The following is a 16,695-nucleotide window of genomic DNA, read 5'->3' as shown; positions in this document are numbered from 1 at the left end:
CTCCCCATCTTGTCTGCCGCTCCCCTTGTTTTTTGTGTTTTGTGTGTCGGTTTGTCTTTTTGTGTGATTAATGTTAGCTCTTTCACGAGCCTCGATCTTGTATACAAAAAAACAAAAAACAAAAACAAAAACTCCATTAATACACCCCAAATCCACCTTTTTCAAATTGTTTCTTTCCTGAAACTCCTAGTGGTGTCTATTTGTTTTATATCGTGTACCCCACCCCAGCACTCTCCCTTTCACGGATCTCCCGATGTCCCTGTTCTCTACTGGTGTTGTGCTTCCCTCTCTCTCCCCCTCTTGTCTCCCGCTCCCTTTATTATATGTTTTATGTGTGTCTATGCTTGTTCTTATGTGATTTATGTGTTAGCTCTTACACGAGCCTCGACTTAGTATACAAAAAAAATAAAAAAAATAAAATGTTATGATTTATGAAAGCAGGACATGGGTAATGAACGTGGAGTAGCAACAACAACAACAACAACATGCATTTTAAAGGCCATTTTCCCTGCTAGAGCGGGGGTTAGCCTTGCGGTCCCCATGGCAATCTCCTCCATTTTGCCCTATTTTCTGCATCTCTCCTTGTTAACCCCCTTGCCCGCATTTCTTCTTCCACCATCTTTAGCCAAGTCTTTCTCGGTCTTCCCCGTCTTCTACTTCCTTCTACATTCATTTCCATCACTCTTCTCAACCAGTCACTTTCATCCTTCCTCAACACATGACCAAACCATCTCAACCTGTTCCTCTTCACAGCATCAATCACAGGCTCTATTCCCATCATCTTTCGCAATTCATCATTTGTCTTCCTTTCTCTCAACGATACTCCGCACATCCGTCGAACCATTCGCATTTCCACCCTTTCCAACCTTCGTTGCTGCTCTACGTTCATTACCCATGTCTCGCTCCCATAAATCATAACACTTCTCACACATGCAGCATACACCTTTCCCTTCAGCTTCAACGACACTCCCCTCATCATCAGCACGCCACTCAGTTCCCGAAACTTCTTCCATGCACATCTCACTCGAGCAACCGTTGCCGAGTCTGATCCACCTTCTCCATTCAGCATGTCTCCGAGGTAGCAAAATGTTTTCACACCTTCCAGCTTCACGCCGTCTCCAAGATCCCACTCAACATTTCCTCCATCTGCAGCTCCCTCTGTGCACACCTTACATTTGAATGTAGCTGCCACACTGGTTAATGACCCTCTCAGACCACTACATTTTTGATGAACCCACTCAGTGCACATTGTACACTGAATGGAGTTCACTCCAACACCATTCCTACACACAGCACAGGGCCACTTCCCAGTTCTTTCCACCTCACCACATGCTTTACCACTTGCCATCACCTTCGTCTTTCCGATATTCACCTTCAGACCTTTTGTCTCCATACATTCCTTCCACGTGTTCATCTTTTCCTTAAGTCCATCCATACTTTCCGCAATCAACACCAGATCATCTGCATACAACAACTCCCACGTTAAACCCTCCTTTATGTTCTGAGCCAGCACCTCCATCACAGCTACAAATAGTAGTGGACTTAGTACCGACCCCTGATGCACTCCCACCTTCACCTCAAACTCACCACTGTTCCCGTCCTTCGTCCTTACAGCTGTGCGCGCTCTTTTGTACATTGCCATCACGACTCTGATCAACCATTCCTCCACTCCTAACTTCCTCAATGCCCATGTCAATACTTTGCGTTGAACCCGATCGAATGCTTTCTCCAGATCAACAAACCCAAGAAACAACTTCTTCCTCTTCTCCATGTAACTCTCCTGCAACTGCCTCACAATGAAAAGCGCGTCTGTCGTTCCTCTTCCTGGCATAAATCCAAACTGCATTTCGTCGATCTTCACTTTCTTCCTTATCCTCCTCTCCAACACCCTTTCCAATACCTTCATTCCATGCTCCAATAACTTTATCGCTCGGTACGAGCCACACTCTAGAGGGTCACATTTCCTCTTGTATAGAGGGACGAGGGTACTCAGTTCCCAATCTACTGGAATGCGGCCTTCTTTCACCACCAGATTACAGACCTCTGTCATTCTCTTCACACCTCAACTTCCCGTTGCCTCAAACATATCTCCCACAACTCCCGTCGGCCCTCCCGCTTTTCTACCCTTCATTGCTTTTATTGCTTCCTCAACTTCCTTCTCAGTTATCTTCTCTGCCGGTCCTAAAACTGGGTTACTCTCTATGTTGCCATCCCATTCATTCTCTGTATTCAACAGCATTTCCATATATCTTTTCCATCTTCCTTTAATTCCATCTGGGTCGACAACGATTTGTCCCACTTCATCCTTCAAGCAGCTCACCCCCATCACAAGGCTGGAAAAGGTGGAGTAGCAACGAAGGCTGGAAAGGGTGGAAATGCGAATGGTTCGACGGATGTGCGGAGTATCTTTGAGAGAGAGGAAGACAAATGATGAATTGCGAAAGATGATGGGAATAGAGCCTGTGATTGATGCTGTGAAGAGGAACAGGTTGAAATGGTTTGGTCATGTGTTGAGGAAGGATGAAAGTGACTGGTTGAGAAGAGTGATGGAAATGAATGTAGAAGGAAGTGGAGGACGGGGAAGATGGAGAAAGACTTGGCTAAAGATGGTGGAAGAAGAAATGTGGGCAAGGGGGTTAACAAGGAGAGATGCAGAAAATAGGGCAAAATGGAGAAGATTGTCATGGGGACCGCAAGGCTAAGCCCGCTCCAGCAGGGAAAATGGCCTTAAAATGCCTGTTGTTGTTGTTGTTGTTGTTGTTGTTGTTGTTGTTAGACACATGAGACAAAATAAAGAGAGCAGGAGACAAGATGGGGAGAGAGGGGGAAGCACACAAGTACAACATTTGAGAGCAGGGACATCGGGAGATCTGTGGGAGGGAGAGGGCTTAAGGGGAGGAGGCGTGGGAAGGGGGGTGGGGGGTGGGAGAGGTAAAAACACATGGACACTGCTAGGACTTAATCTTTGGATGTCTCCTTGTTGGAAGCTAAGGACAAACATCACGAGACATCTATACCGAGGTGTGATGGAACGCTGCTGATGTGGATGGTGATGATGCGTGTATCCGACGAATCACCAGTCGCGTTGGCAACTACGTCAAGAACTGGGATTTCATGTCCGTTCAGTTCACCACGGAGCGTTCCTGCCAACCACTGCAGGTAGGAGTGACCTGTGTATTACAGGAACAAAATGAATCAGATTCAGGGGAAAATATTAACTCTCTTTGGGGAATCTAAACCTCATACAACACAAACCATCATATAATGCACGACATTAAAAAGATCTTGCCATGTATTGCGCATCATCATAATGAAGTCTTCACAACACACTTACTTGGACAAGTACTGCTAAGACAATCCTGCGTTTCTAAGTCTGTACCCTCACATGCTCGGGCCATATTGTTTCGAGCATGCTGGTCACATGATCTCTTTCTCCACCTCCTACTGCTGCCGCACGTTGCACTACAATCGCTCCACATACTCCAGATACTCCAGCTGCTGTGCCCTGTGAATGGGAGGAAAACATTATGCACATGTTATCGTTATTAAAATCTTCAATATAAAGTACAGCACTGGAAATGATTATGGAAATTGTTTAGTCTCCCTTGGGTCTAGGGCTAGGCAGATAGTTGGGCATCCTCTCGGATCAGTGCCAGATTAGGGAGCAAAGAACATTTTAGGGCCGCGGTCTCAACATGAGCGCCACCCCCGGAGCACAGGTTGTCTGAGGTTAAAGAGAGAATCTCTCATCTCTCTGGCTCATTTAGATTTAGAGTTTTTTTTTTTTTTTTTTTGTATACTGAATCGACGCTCATGAAAGAGCTAACATTTACTTCACAAACAAATCGACCAGACAAACAAAATACACAAAAAGAGGGAGCGGAAGACAAGATGGGGAGAGAGGGGGAAGCACACAAGTACAACATTTGAGAGCAGGGACATCGGGAGATCTGTGGGAGGGAGAGGGCTAAAACAGGTTTTTATTTTCCTTATTTAATTGATTACGGAGAAACATATAAAAACGAAACTCACGGCCCTCCTTACACTGTTCACTCACACGGAACAACTCATGGCCCTCCTTACACCATTCACTCAAACGGAACAACTCACGGCCCTCCTTACACCGTTCACTCAAACGGAACAACTCACGGCCCTCCTTATACCGTTCACTCGAACGGAACAACTCACGGCCCTCCTTACACCATTCACTCACAAGGAACAACTCACAGCCCTCCTTACACCGTTCACTCGAACGGAACAACTCACGGCCCTCCTTACACCGTTCACTCAAACGGAACAACTCACGGCCCTCCTTACACCGTTCACTCAAACGGAACAACTCACGGCCCTCCTTACACCGTTCACTCGAACAGAACAACTCACGGCCCTCCTTACACCGTTCACTCAAACAGAACAACTCACGGCCCTCCTTACACCATTCACTCACAAGGAACAACTCACGGCCCTCCTTACACCGTTCACTCAAACGGAACAACTCACGGCCCTCCTTGCATCATTCACTCACACGGAACAACTCACGGCCCTCGTTACACTATTCACTCACATGGAACAACTTACGGCCCTCCTTGCATCATTCACTCACACGGAACAACTCACGACCCTCCTTACACCGTTCACTCACACGGAACAACTCGCAGCCCTCCTTGCATCATTCACTCACACGGAACAACTCACGGCCCTCCTTACACCATTCACTCACACGGAACAACTCACGGCCCTCCTTACACCGTTCACTCACACAGAACAACTCATGGCCCTCCTTACACCATTCACTCACACGGAACAACTCATGGCCCTCTTTACACCATTCACTCACACGGAACAACTCACGGCCCGCCTTGCATCATTCACTCACATGGAACAACTCACGGCCCGCCTTGCATCATTCACTCACACGGAACAACTCACGGCCCTCCTTACACCGTTCACTCACACGGAACAACTCATGGCCCTCCTTACACCATTCACTCACACGGAACAACTCATGGCCCTCCTTACACCATTCACTCACACGGAACAACTTACAGCCCTCCTTGCATCATTCACTCGTACGGAACAACTCACGGCCCTCCTTACACCGTTCACTCACACAGAACTCATTCACAGCCTTCCTTACGCTGTTCACTCATTCAAAACAACTCACCACTCACACGCCACTCACTTACATGATTCACTCCACAGTCTTCCTTGCTCGCTCCCTAGTCTTCCTATACCACGGTATCTTAACAAGAAGAGAAGAGATTACCAAGTCCGGACCATGTCCAGGCAGCTATTTTCGTTTGTAAAAAGAGAAACTGCATTAAAACATTTTGTCCACTCAATTTATTTGGGCCGGACAAGATCTGTGGCTGGGACCAAATGCCCCATTTGTTTATGAAAATTTATTTATGAAAGAAGAAATAACATAGGTTTATGTTATTTTCTGGTTAAAAGTTAGACTCACAAGACAACAACATGAACGAAGAATCCCAGAACGAAAAATAGACTGAAGCAAACAAAATAAATAAATGAATACACAACTTACTCCGTAATTCGAGACGACACACTTAATACAGAAATATAGAGACCCCGGGCACCACACACACTCATCCACTCACACAAAAAGGGGAGAAAACACACAAGGTCTTGCAACAAACTTCATGATGCAGAATTTACCCCAAATGGTGACAAAAAAAGATCTTTCTGATGTCCCTCCTGGGTTGGTTGCCCGACAAGTGTACCGCCCTTTATCACCTTCGTGCACACTTTCGAGCTGTAGAAACAAATCAGTCTGGTGAGGAAGAAGATTACACATTTGGTGGAGATAATGAGATACATGTAAGCACTATTGCCAAAATAAATATATAAAATAATTTAAGAGCAAACATAATAATAATGCATTGAAATCGCCACACATGGCTGGCGGACTTCCTCTCTGGTCGTACTCAACGTGTGGCCCTGAATGGGTTTCTCTCATCTCCTCTTCCTGTTCAGGCTGGAGATTCCCCAAGGTAGTGTGCTGGGCCCTGTGCTTTTTCTGGTCTTCATCAATGATCTCTCCGACTCTCTGGAAGATCCCCTCTATCTCTTTGCTGATGACTCTACTCTCTGCCGCTCCATTCTTCATCCCTCAGATCGGCAGTCTGCAGCCTCCTCACTCTCTGCAGACCTGGACAAAATCACTGACTGGGCAAACAAGTGGAACATGTCTTTCAATCCTGACAAATCTCACACTCTTACTATGTCTCTCCGAAAAGACCGACTGGACAACCCTCCCATCTACTTTCTCAACAATCCTCTCCAAGAAGTTCTGTCACTCAAGCTTTTGGGTCTCACTATCTGCCATGATCTTTCCTGGGAAAACCACATTTCCAAGCTGGCCTCCAAAGCCAGTCGCCGACTGGGCATCCTCCGTCGTGCGAAGTCCTTCCTTGGCACACCTGAGCTCCTCACCACATACAAGGCTTTCATCCGCAGCTCAATGGAATACTGCTCTCCCCTCTGGGCTGGTGCTCCTGCCTCACACCTAGCTCGTCTTCACGCTGTTGAAACCAAAGCTTTCAGAATCATTGGAATCTCCCGCGATGAAGCTAACTCCGAGGGCCTCTCACTCACTCACCGCAGGCAGCTTGGTGGTCTTTCTGTCTTCTACCGACTCCTCTCCGGCCTTGCCCCCCCCAGCTCTCTCTGGGCTCTGTCCCCCAAATATTCCTACAGGTCGCACAAGATCTGCCTGCAACCCTCTTATGGTTAAACTGCCAAAATCAAAACTCTCTACTCACCTTCACTCTTTCATTCCTCTTTTCTCCCACCTCTGGACAAACTGCCTCACTCTCTTCAATCTCACTCCTCCCTCCAGGTATTTAAAATAGCTGTTCACCACCATCTCTCATCTTCCCCCATCCAAAACCTTGATCTTTTCTACCCCCGTTAATTCACCCCAAACCCACCTTCTTCAAATTCCGATTTCATTCCTGAAAGTCCCTGAGGTGTCCATCTTGTTTATCCCGTGTACCCCACCCAGCCCTCTCCCTTCCACAGATCTCCCGATGTCCCTGTTCTCTCCTGTTGTTCTGCTTCCCTCTCTCTCCCCCTCTTGTATCCCGCTCACTTTATTATATGTTCTTTGTGTTAACTCTTACACGAGCCTCGACTTCGTGTTTTAAAAACATGACGGTGTCACCACAGTATCAATTATAAAGACGCAACAAACCGTTCTATATCATAACGAAGCGGATGCAAGCCAATTCAGCACCAGAAAGCTTGCCAGGTATTGAGTGTTATCACATTCCTGCCAAATTTCGTCCGAATCCGTCCACAACTTTTGGAGATATCTTGTTCACAAACAAACGCACAGACAGACAGGGGTGAAAACATAACCTCGATCCACCTTTGGTGGACAGGTGAAGATAGAAAGTGCATGAGTTTGAGAGAACCTGTGCGGACACCCTGAGAGCTCATGGATCCAGGTGTATAAAGAAGCCATGACGGGAGAAGAGAAGACTTCTCAAAGAGGGGATCGGAGTTTGTAAGTGATTGTGTCCGTGCATCAAGTGCACGGATTGGTTATTCCTTTGGACAATACAACAGGTGATAGTGCTGTGGAGGCTCATTTCACAATGATATTTGAAAAAGCAAAAGGAAGCTTCAACATTGTGGACTAATGAAGGAACATTTATGAATCTTCTTAAAGATAATGGTACAAATTATTACATTATACACACTTATAATGAAGAGGAAGATCTTAAAGATAATGGTACATATTACATTATACACACTTATAATGAAGGGGAAGTTCTTAAAGATAATGGTGTAGCGGCTGCCGCTGAGTTTTCACAATCGCCTTGCACCTATCAAGGACGCGGAGCGATCACCATGCCGGGCTCGTCCAGGACGCCCAGGCTCACCCTCAACTTGCCAGGCCGCAGCCAGGACGCTGGGCCACGCCCCCTGGCGCCGGGCCTGGGCAAACCCCCTGGCGGAATAGATATATATTGCTGACTGATAAACGGTTTTTCAGAGTGCCTGAGTGTTTGATTTCATTAAAGCAACTCAGATGAATTCTAGCTTTTTGTCGCGTCCATTCTTCCGATCGACGTGGGAGCCCCGGCTCCTTCATTGGTGACCTATCGACATGGACACGGCAGTCGCCCTTAAACTGCCTACCTTCTGGGAGGCTCATGCGGCGGTTTGGTTCGCACAGGCGGAGTCCCTGTTCGCCCTGCGAGGCATCACGGCCGACGACACCCGCTTCCACCATGTGGTAGCTGCGCTCGGGTCGGTTACCGCGGCCCGCGCCCTGAGCCTCCTCGAAAGCCCGCCAGCCGCTGACAAATACGGCGCGATTAAGAAGCTGCTCCTCGATGCTTTCGCCCTCCCATCGGCGGAACGCGCACGGCGCCTGCTCGATCTGCCTGAGCTCGGCGACACGCGCCCTTCCGAGCGCATGGACTACATGCTTTCACTGCTCGGCGAGCACTCTCCGGCATTCCTGTTCCGGGAGCTGTTCTTCCGTCAGCTGCCTAACCCGGTACGCCTCGCCCTGGCAAGCACGACGATCACAGATCCCCGGGCCCTTGCCAGAGAAGCCGACAAGATCTCCGCCGCAGGACAGCGCATCGTAGCGGCGACATGGGACCCACCGCCGTCCGACGCAACACCCAGGGCGCCCGAGCACCCGGCACGGTCGACGGCCGAACTGCCGACGCCATTGGCGGCCGCTCTACCGAGCCGACCACCTCCGGCACGACGACCGAGGCCTCCACCTGACCAAGCGTGGTGTTACTATCATGCCAGGTTCGGACAGAAGGCCCGGACATGCCGACCCCCGTGCACCTTCGGCAGGCCGGGAAACGGCCGGGCCGGCGTTCATTACCAGCCATGAGCGCCGGCCACACGGGCAACTTACTGTTCATCACGGATAAAGCGTCCGGACGGCGCTTCCTGTGCGACACCGGCGCCCAACTGAGCGTCATACCCGCCTCTGACCAGGACAGGCAATCCGCGGTTTGCGGCCCCTCCTTAGTTGCGGCCAACGGATCGACTATCCGCACCTTCGGCCCGCGCAACGTCACCCTCTGCTTCGGCGGCCAACGCTTTGCTTGGACGTTTGTAACCGCCAACGTGCCCGTGGCTCTGCTAGGCGCCGACTTCCTCTGCGCACACGGACTGCTGGTGGACGTCCAACGGCGTCGTTTAATCAACGCTGAAACCTTCAGCTCCCTGGTATGCACATTGAGCAGCTCCGCGCCGACCGAGCTGGCATGCGCCGTCCCGGCGGCGAACGAGTTTGCTCGCCTGCTCACGGAGTTCCCGGCCCTCACGCGGCCGACGTTTTCGGCCGTCGCAGTACGGCATGGGATCGAGCACCACATACCAACCACGGGCCCGCCGGTCTACGCCAGGGCCCGCCGCCTCGACCCAGCCAAGCTCGCCGTAGCGAAGGCCGAATTCGACGCGTTGGAGCACCTCGGCATCGTGCGGCGCTCCGATAGCGCGTGGGCCTCGCCACTGCACATCGTGCCAAAGCCGGGGGGTGGATGGCGCCCGTGTGGCGACTACCGCCGTCTCAATGACGCTACCACCCCCGACAGGTACCCGAACCCGCATATCCAAGACTTCTCCGCCCGTCTGGCGGGACGGGTCATTTTTTCGAAAATTGACCTCATACGGGGATATCACCAGGTACCTGTCAGGGCGGCCGACGTCCCTAAAACGGCAGTCATCACGCCGTTCGGCTTATTCGAATTCTTGCGGATGCCGTTTGGTCTCAAGAACGCGGCTCAGGCGTTCCAGCGCTTGATGGATGGCGTGCTGCGTGACCTGCCGTTCCTTTTCGTTTACCTGGACGACATCCTCGTCGCCAGCACGTCCCGGGCCGAGCACCTCCTCCACCTCCGGACACTGTTCGAGCGCCTCAGCGAGCACGGCCTCATCGTCAACCCGGCCAAATGCCACTTCGGCACGACGGCCGTTGATTTTTTGGGCCATCACATCACCAAGAACGGGGCCGTGCCGCTGCCAACCAAGGTCGAGGCCATCACCACGTTCCCGCATCCCCGCACCATAAAGGCCCTGCAGGAATTCCTGGGAATGGTGAATTTTTATCACCGCTTCGTGCCCCGCGCTGCTCAGCTTATGCGGCCCCTCTACGAAGCCCTCCGGGGCATGCCGGCCAAGCACGACATCGCCTGGTCCGCAGCAATGGATGCGGCCTTCCAAGGCTCAAAGCGGGGCCTCGCCGACGCAACACTGCTCGCTCACCCGGTGCTCAACGCTCCCATCGCCCTCACCACGGATGCCTCCGACTACGCGGTGGGCGCCGTACATGAGCAATGGGTGAACGGGGTTTGGCAGCCACTCGCTTTTTTCAGCCGGCAGCTCCGGCCGAACGAGCTCAAATACAGCACGTTTGACCGGGAGCTCCTCGGTCTACACCTGGCCGTCCGCCATTTCCGCCACCTCCTGGAGGGCCGACCTTTCACGGCGTTCGTCGACCACAAGCCGTTGGTTTACGCCATGGCCAAGGTCACGGAGCCATGGTCGGCCCGCCAACAGCGCCACCTCTCCGCCGTGTCGGAGTTTACCACGGACATCCGGCACGTCGCCGGCAAAAACAACGCCGTGGCCGACTGTCTTTCCCGGGCCAGCGCGAACGCGGTCCACCTGGGCGTGGATTTTGCGCTTATGGCGGCGGACCAAACCACCGACACCACGGTGCAAGCCCTCCGGGCGGCGGACACGGGCCTCCGCCTGGCCGACATCCCCTGCGCGGACACTGTCCTGCTCTGCGACGTCTCCCAAGGCCAGCCTCGCCCCATCGTGCCCGTCGCCTGGCAACGCCGCATCTTCGCCTCCCTCCACGGCCTTTCCCACCCGGGCCGGAAAGCTTCCCAGAAGCTGGTGTCGGCGCGTTTCGTCTGGCACGGCCTTCGTCGGGACGTCCGCGATTGGACCAGCGCCTGCACGGCCTGCCAACGGGCCAAGGTCCACCGACACACCCAGGCCCCGCTGGCACCTTTCACCGTGCCCGAACGACGTTTCGACCACGTCAACGTGGATCTGGTGGGCCCCCTCCCCCCGTCACGGGGGTTCACACACCTGCTCACCATGGTGGACAGGACCACCAGGTGGCCGGAGGCCGTTCCCCTCGTCTCCACCACCACCGCCGACGTGGCGCAGGCTTTCATCGCCACCTGGGTCGCCCGCTTCGGCGCACCGGCGGACGTCAGACCGCGGTCCACAGTTCACCTCCGAGCTGTGGGGCGCGGTCGCCCGTAACCTGGGGATCAAGCTCCACCGTACTACGGCCTACCACCCCCAAGCAAACGGGTTGTGCGAGCGATTCCACCGCTCCATGAAGGCCGCGCTCATGGCCGGCCTTCAAGACGTCGGGTGGGCCGACCGGCTGCCGTGGGTCCTTTTGGGCCTTCGCACGGCCCCCAAGGAGGACCTCCAGGCATCCACCGCCGAGCTTGTCTATGGCCAGGTGCTACGCGTCCCGGGCGAATTTGTGCCCGACGCTACCAGTCCCTGGTCCGCAGCTCACCAGCGCTCGGACCTCCAGGAGGCCGCCCGACGGTTTGCCCCCGTGCCAACATCCCACCACGGTGACCCCCAGTCCTACGTCCCCCCAGCACTCCGCACAGCGGAGTATGTTTTTGTGCGTCACGACGCACATCGGTGGCCACTCCAGCCGCCGTACGACGGGCCCTTCCGGGTGCTGCGACGGGACGACAAGTCGTTCGTCATCGACATCGGCGGCAGGTCGGACCGGATTGCTGTGGACCGCCTCAAGCCGGCGCACGTGGACGTCGACCACCCACCACGGGTGGCCCTTCCGCCGCGGCGAGGCCGTCCCCCGTCCACGGTGCCCCCCACTCGACCGCCCACCACCTCACCGGACCCCCTCCCACGACCCGCCAGGGGTCGCTTCGGCCGGGTCATCAGGACCCCCCTCAAATTGACCCTGCCGGTGCAAGTCGATTCTGGGGGGACGTGTGTAGCGGCTGCCGCTGAGTTTTCACAATCGCCTTGCACCTATCAAGGACGCGGAGCGATCACCATGCCGGGCTCGTCCAGGACGCCCAGGCTCGCCCTCAACTTGCCAGGCCGCAGCCAGGACGCTGGGCCACGCCCCCTGGCGCCGGGCCTGGGCAAACCCCCTGGCGGAATAGATATATATTGCTGACTGATAAACGGTTTTTCAGAGTGCCTGAGTGTTTGATTTCATTAAAGCAACTCAGATGAATTCTAGCTTTTTGTCGCGTCCATTCTTCCGATCGACGTGGGAGCCCCGGCTCCTTCAATGGTACATATTACATTATACACACTTATAATAATAATAATAAAAAATTATAATTATATAATTATAATAATACACACTTAATCATTCCTGTCTGACTTCTCCTACTTTCTGACCCAGCTCTGTTCCCTCTCCCCCTCAATCCTCCTCCTCGGTGATTTCAATATCCGCATGGACTCCACTGACTCCACAATAACCACTGACTTCACTGATTTCCTCACCTGCTTTAACCTCACTCAACATGTCAAGTTTCCTACCCATAACCGTGGGCACATTCTGGACCTTGTCTGCTCTACTGGATTAATTTTGCACCATCTCTCTGGCTCCGACCTCACCCTCTCTGACCACTTAGCCATCACTATGACCATCAACATCCCCACCCCAGCACCAAGGCATTATCGCACTATCAACTTCCGTAAGCTAAACGCTCTTTCACCTGCCTCATTCTCATCGACCCTCTCTGAAAAAATGTCCACTTCTCCCTTCGTTGACCTCCACACCCCTTCTGACCTCACTGACTACTACAACCACACTCTCTCCTCCTGCCTTGACCAGCTTGTGCCTATAAAAACCAAATCAATTTCTTTCACCCATTCTGCTCCCTGGTTTACCCCTGAACTCCGCCTGATGAAAACTCGTGCTCGCCAACTTGAAAGACTCCGCAATAAAACAGGTCTCACAATTCACTCCCAAGCCTACAAGGACCACCTACAACACTACAAAGATGCCCTCTCCCGCGCCCGCTCCGCCTACTACTCTCAAATTATCCACTCTGGCTCCGGAAACCCAAAAGCACTCTTCTCTACAATAAACAAACTCCTCCGCCCCCTGGATACCACCACCCAGTCATTCACAGTAGACAACTGCATCTCCTTCCTTTCATTCTTCCAATGCAAAATTGACAACATCTACAGTAGCTTAACCACCACCGCACCTGCTCCCCCTCCAACCACCTGCCCCCCTCTTATCCTGCCAACCCCTGTCTCAGTTCTCCCCAGTCTCCCTTACTGACCTCTCTGAACTCCTCATAGGAATGAAAACTGCCACCTGCACTCTGGACCCCATCCCCTCCAGCTTTGTCAAGGCCTCCCTTCCTGCTCTCTCTCCACTTATCACTGCAACAATAAACTCCTCCCTGTCTACAGGCATCGTCCCACCATCCCTCAAAATTGCTGCTGTTACCCCCATTCTGAAAAAACCTGGTCTAAACCCTGACACCCTAAACAACTTCAGACCCATCTCCAACCTACCCTTTCTGTCAAAAGTTTTGGAACGCGCTGCAGCCACTCAACTCAAACATCACCTCTCTGCCAATAACCTGTATGAAACATTCCAATCCGGATGCCGCTCCAACCACAGTACTGAAACTGCTCTCCTCAAAATCACCAACGACCTTCTCCTCTCCTCTGACGCTGGCAACCTCAACATTCTCATCCTCCTCGACCTCGGCGCTGCCTTTGACACCATCAATCACACCATCCTCCTCACCCGACTTGAAACCACCTTTAACATTACCGGCACTGCCCTCTCTTGGATCAAATCATACCTCTCCGACAGACGCCAGTTCATCTCCATCAATAACTGCAAATCCCCCGTTCTCCCCTCCCCCAAGGTGTCCCCCAAGGTTCAGTTCTTGGTCCCCTCCTCTTCATCCTGCACCTGTCCCCCCTTGGTCACTTAAGCCGCCGTCATGGTCTCCAATTCCACTGCTTCGCCGATGACATCCAGCTTTTCATCTCCACCAAGTCCATCTCCACCGCCACCCACTCTATCCTGACAAACTGCATCACTGAAATAAAATCCTGGCTTCAAATCAACTTCCTCAAACTTAACTATGATAAATCTGAAATAATCATCATTGGCCCAAAAACGCTCACCAAATCCACCCATAACTTTGCCCTCAACATCGACGGTTTCCCAGTATCCACCTCTCCTCACATCCGGAATCTTGGCATCATCTTTGACCAAACCCTCTCCTTCGACAAATACACTAAACAGATCACAAAGACAGCCTTCTTTCACCTGAAAAACATTGCCCGTCTCCGTCCATCCCTCTCCTCCACGGCTGCAGAAACCCTCATCCACGCCTTCATCACCTCCCGTCTGGACTACTGCAACAGCCTCCTCTATGGTTCACCCTCAATAATCATCAATAAACTCCAATACATTCAGAACTCCGCTGCCCGTCTACTCACCCATTCCCGGACCCGTGACCACATCACCCCCGTCCTTTACAAGCTTCACTGGCTCCCCATCCCCCAGAGAATCCAGTACAAAATCCTCCTCTTGACCTACAAAGCCCTCCATAACCTGGCCCCATCCTACCTGACTGACCTACTCTCTAGACACACTCCCACCCGCAACCTCCGCTCTGCTGGTACCAACCTCCTGGACCCCCCCCCCGCCCCCCCATCCGGACCAAATTCAGATCCTGGGGGGACAGGGCCTTCTCCATCGCTGCTCCCACCCTCTGGAACCCATTACCTCACACCATCAGAGACTCCTCCTCACTCACCACATTCAAAACATCACTCAAGACCCACCTGTTCAACACTGCATTCAACATTTAACCCACAGCATTTAACCCCTGACTATCTCTTCTCCTCCTCCTTCCTTTTGCTTTGATTATTTACCTATTTATTTTTGTCTTTTTGCACTTGTTTTTTGTACTCTGTCAAAGCGTCTTTGGGCTTCTTGAAAAGCGCTATATAAAATAAATGTATTATTATTATTATTATTATTATTATTAATATTTAATAATTAATTAATACTTTATTAATACTTAATTATTTATTTATTTCATACTTAATTTTATAATTATACATTATACACACTTATAATGAAGAGGAAGTTGTACAAATTGAATGTTATAATTGAACTTTGAAAGAGAGACTGTAAAAAAAAACAATGTACTCACCTGGGACATAAGAAATGGGTGTTTATTACCTCCGACACCGAAGGTAGACGGAGGTATGTTTTCACACCTGTCTGTCTGTCTCTCTTTGTCTGTCTTTCTGTCTGTCTGTCTGTGAGAAGGATATCTCAAAAAGTTACGGACGGATTCGGACAAAACTTGGTGGACAGGTTGTGTATGTGACGACAAAACTTGGTGGACAGGTAGTGTGTGACAAGGACAAAACTTGATGGACAGGTTGTGTATGTGACAAGGATAAAACCTGGTGGGCAGGTTGTGTGTGTGACGAGGACAAAACGTCGTGGACAGGTTGTGTGTGTGACAAGGACAAAACCTGGTGGATGAGTTGTGTGTGTGACAAGGACAAAACCTGGTGGATGAGTTGTGTGTGTGACAAGGACGAAACTTGGTGGACAGGTTGTGTGTGTGACAAGGACGAAACTTGGTGGACAGGTTGTGTGTGTGACAAGGACAAAACTTGGTGGATGAGTTGTGTGTGTGACAAGGACAAAACTTGGTGGATGAGTTGTGTGTGTGACAAGGACAAAACCTGGTGGACAGGTTGTGTGTGTGACAAGGACAAAACCTGGTGGACAGGTTGTGTGTGTGACAAGGACAAAACCTGGTGGACAGGTTGTGTGTGTGACAAGGACGAATGATTTGGATCCAGATCTGGCCTATCAATGGGATACAAAACGTAAACTGTTCAGTCTGGAGGAGGTTTGCTCTCTGCCGAGGGTCGCTCTAGTTATTCAAGGAATTGTGAATTATTCAAACAATACAATCCACTCCTTTATCACATCAAAACCTTCAGAAACATTTACAAGATCAAGATATAAAAAAAGAGTAACTGACAAAACCTAAATTAAAGTTTGAAAGAAGTTGAATACAAATAGTTGGTGAGCCAGCTGGTTTTTCCTGATAATCAATGAACGACTTGGTAATTGTCCTGAGACTAGTTTTGGTTTCACATGGCGTATCCCGATTCCCGAATACTGCTACGTTCAGTCATATTTGAAAGCAAAACCTCTGGGATGGCAGTGAAGTGTTCTTCCTTGTACACACAATAATCGATAATAATCGAAAGTTTAAACAATAATCGATAAAATTTGAATGGCATCAATGTCGACAAACTCACCTCGAGTCTGGCGTTGCCGATGGAGGCCACACGAGGCCCTGCGATTGGTTGCTCATCCTTAAACCACGTGACTGCAGGAGTTGGATTTCCTTCGCACTGACATTCCAACGTCATTGGCCGTCCGAGGACGACGGACATATTCCCAGGAGTCGTCGTGATTACAGGAGGCACTGGAGGTCAGGGAATGAGAGAATGCAATGAGAGAATGGAAGGATGTGAATTGAGGGAGGAGGCACCGACGGAGGGATGCACCGCGCGGAATTGTACTTAATACTGTAGTATATTGAGAGAAGAAAAGCTTGTTTTGTACAGACGTCGCTAAAAATATTGGCACCCTTG

At 51.2% G+C, this 16,695-nt stretch overlaps 1 long non-coding RNA gene across 1 annotated transcript; it reads right to left on the bottom strand.

The window, feature by feature from the left end:
• Positions 1 to 3,432: 3,432 nt before the first annotated feature.
• LOC137438494 (uncharacterized) lies at positions 3,433 to 16,495 on the bottom strand. The gene is made up of 3 exons (XR_010986728.1): positions 16,357 to 16,495; positions 5,677 to 5,773; positions 3,433 to 3,505 (listed from the first exon to the last, which is right to left on the bottom strand). It is a non-coding gene; the product is annotated as an uncharacterized LOC137438494 (long non-coding RNA).
• Between the last annotated feature and the right edge of the window lie 200 nt (positions 16,496 to 16,695).

This window comes from Myxine glutinosa, chromosome 13, assembly GCF_964187855.1.
Source record: "Myxine glutinosa chromosome 13, kmMyxGlut1.1, whole genome shotgun sequence".
NCBI classification, from domain to species: Eukaryota; Metazoa; Chordata; class Myxini; order Myxiniformes; family Myxinidae; genus Myxine; species Myxine glutinosa.
The sequence above is the reverse complement of the archived record's forward strand: the minus strand, read 5'-3'. Positions and strand labels throughout refer to the sequence as shown.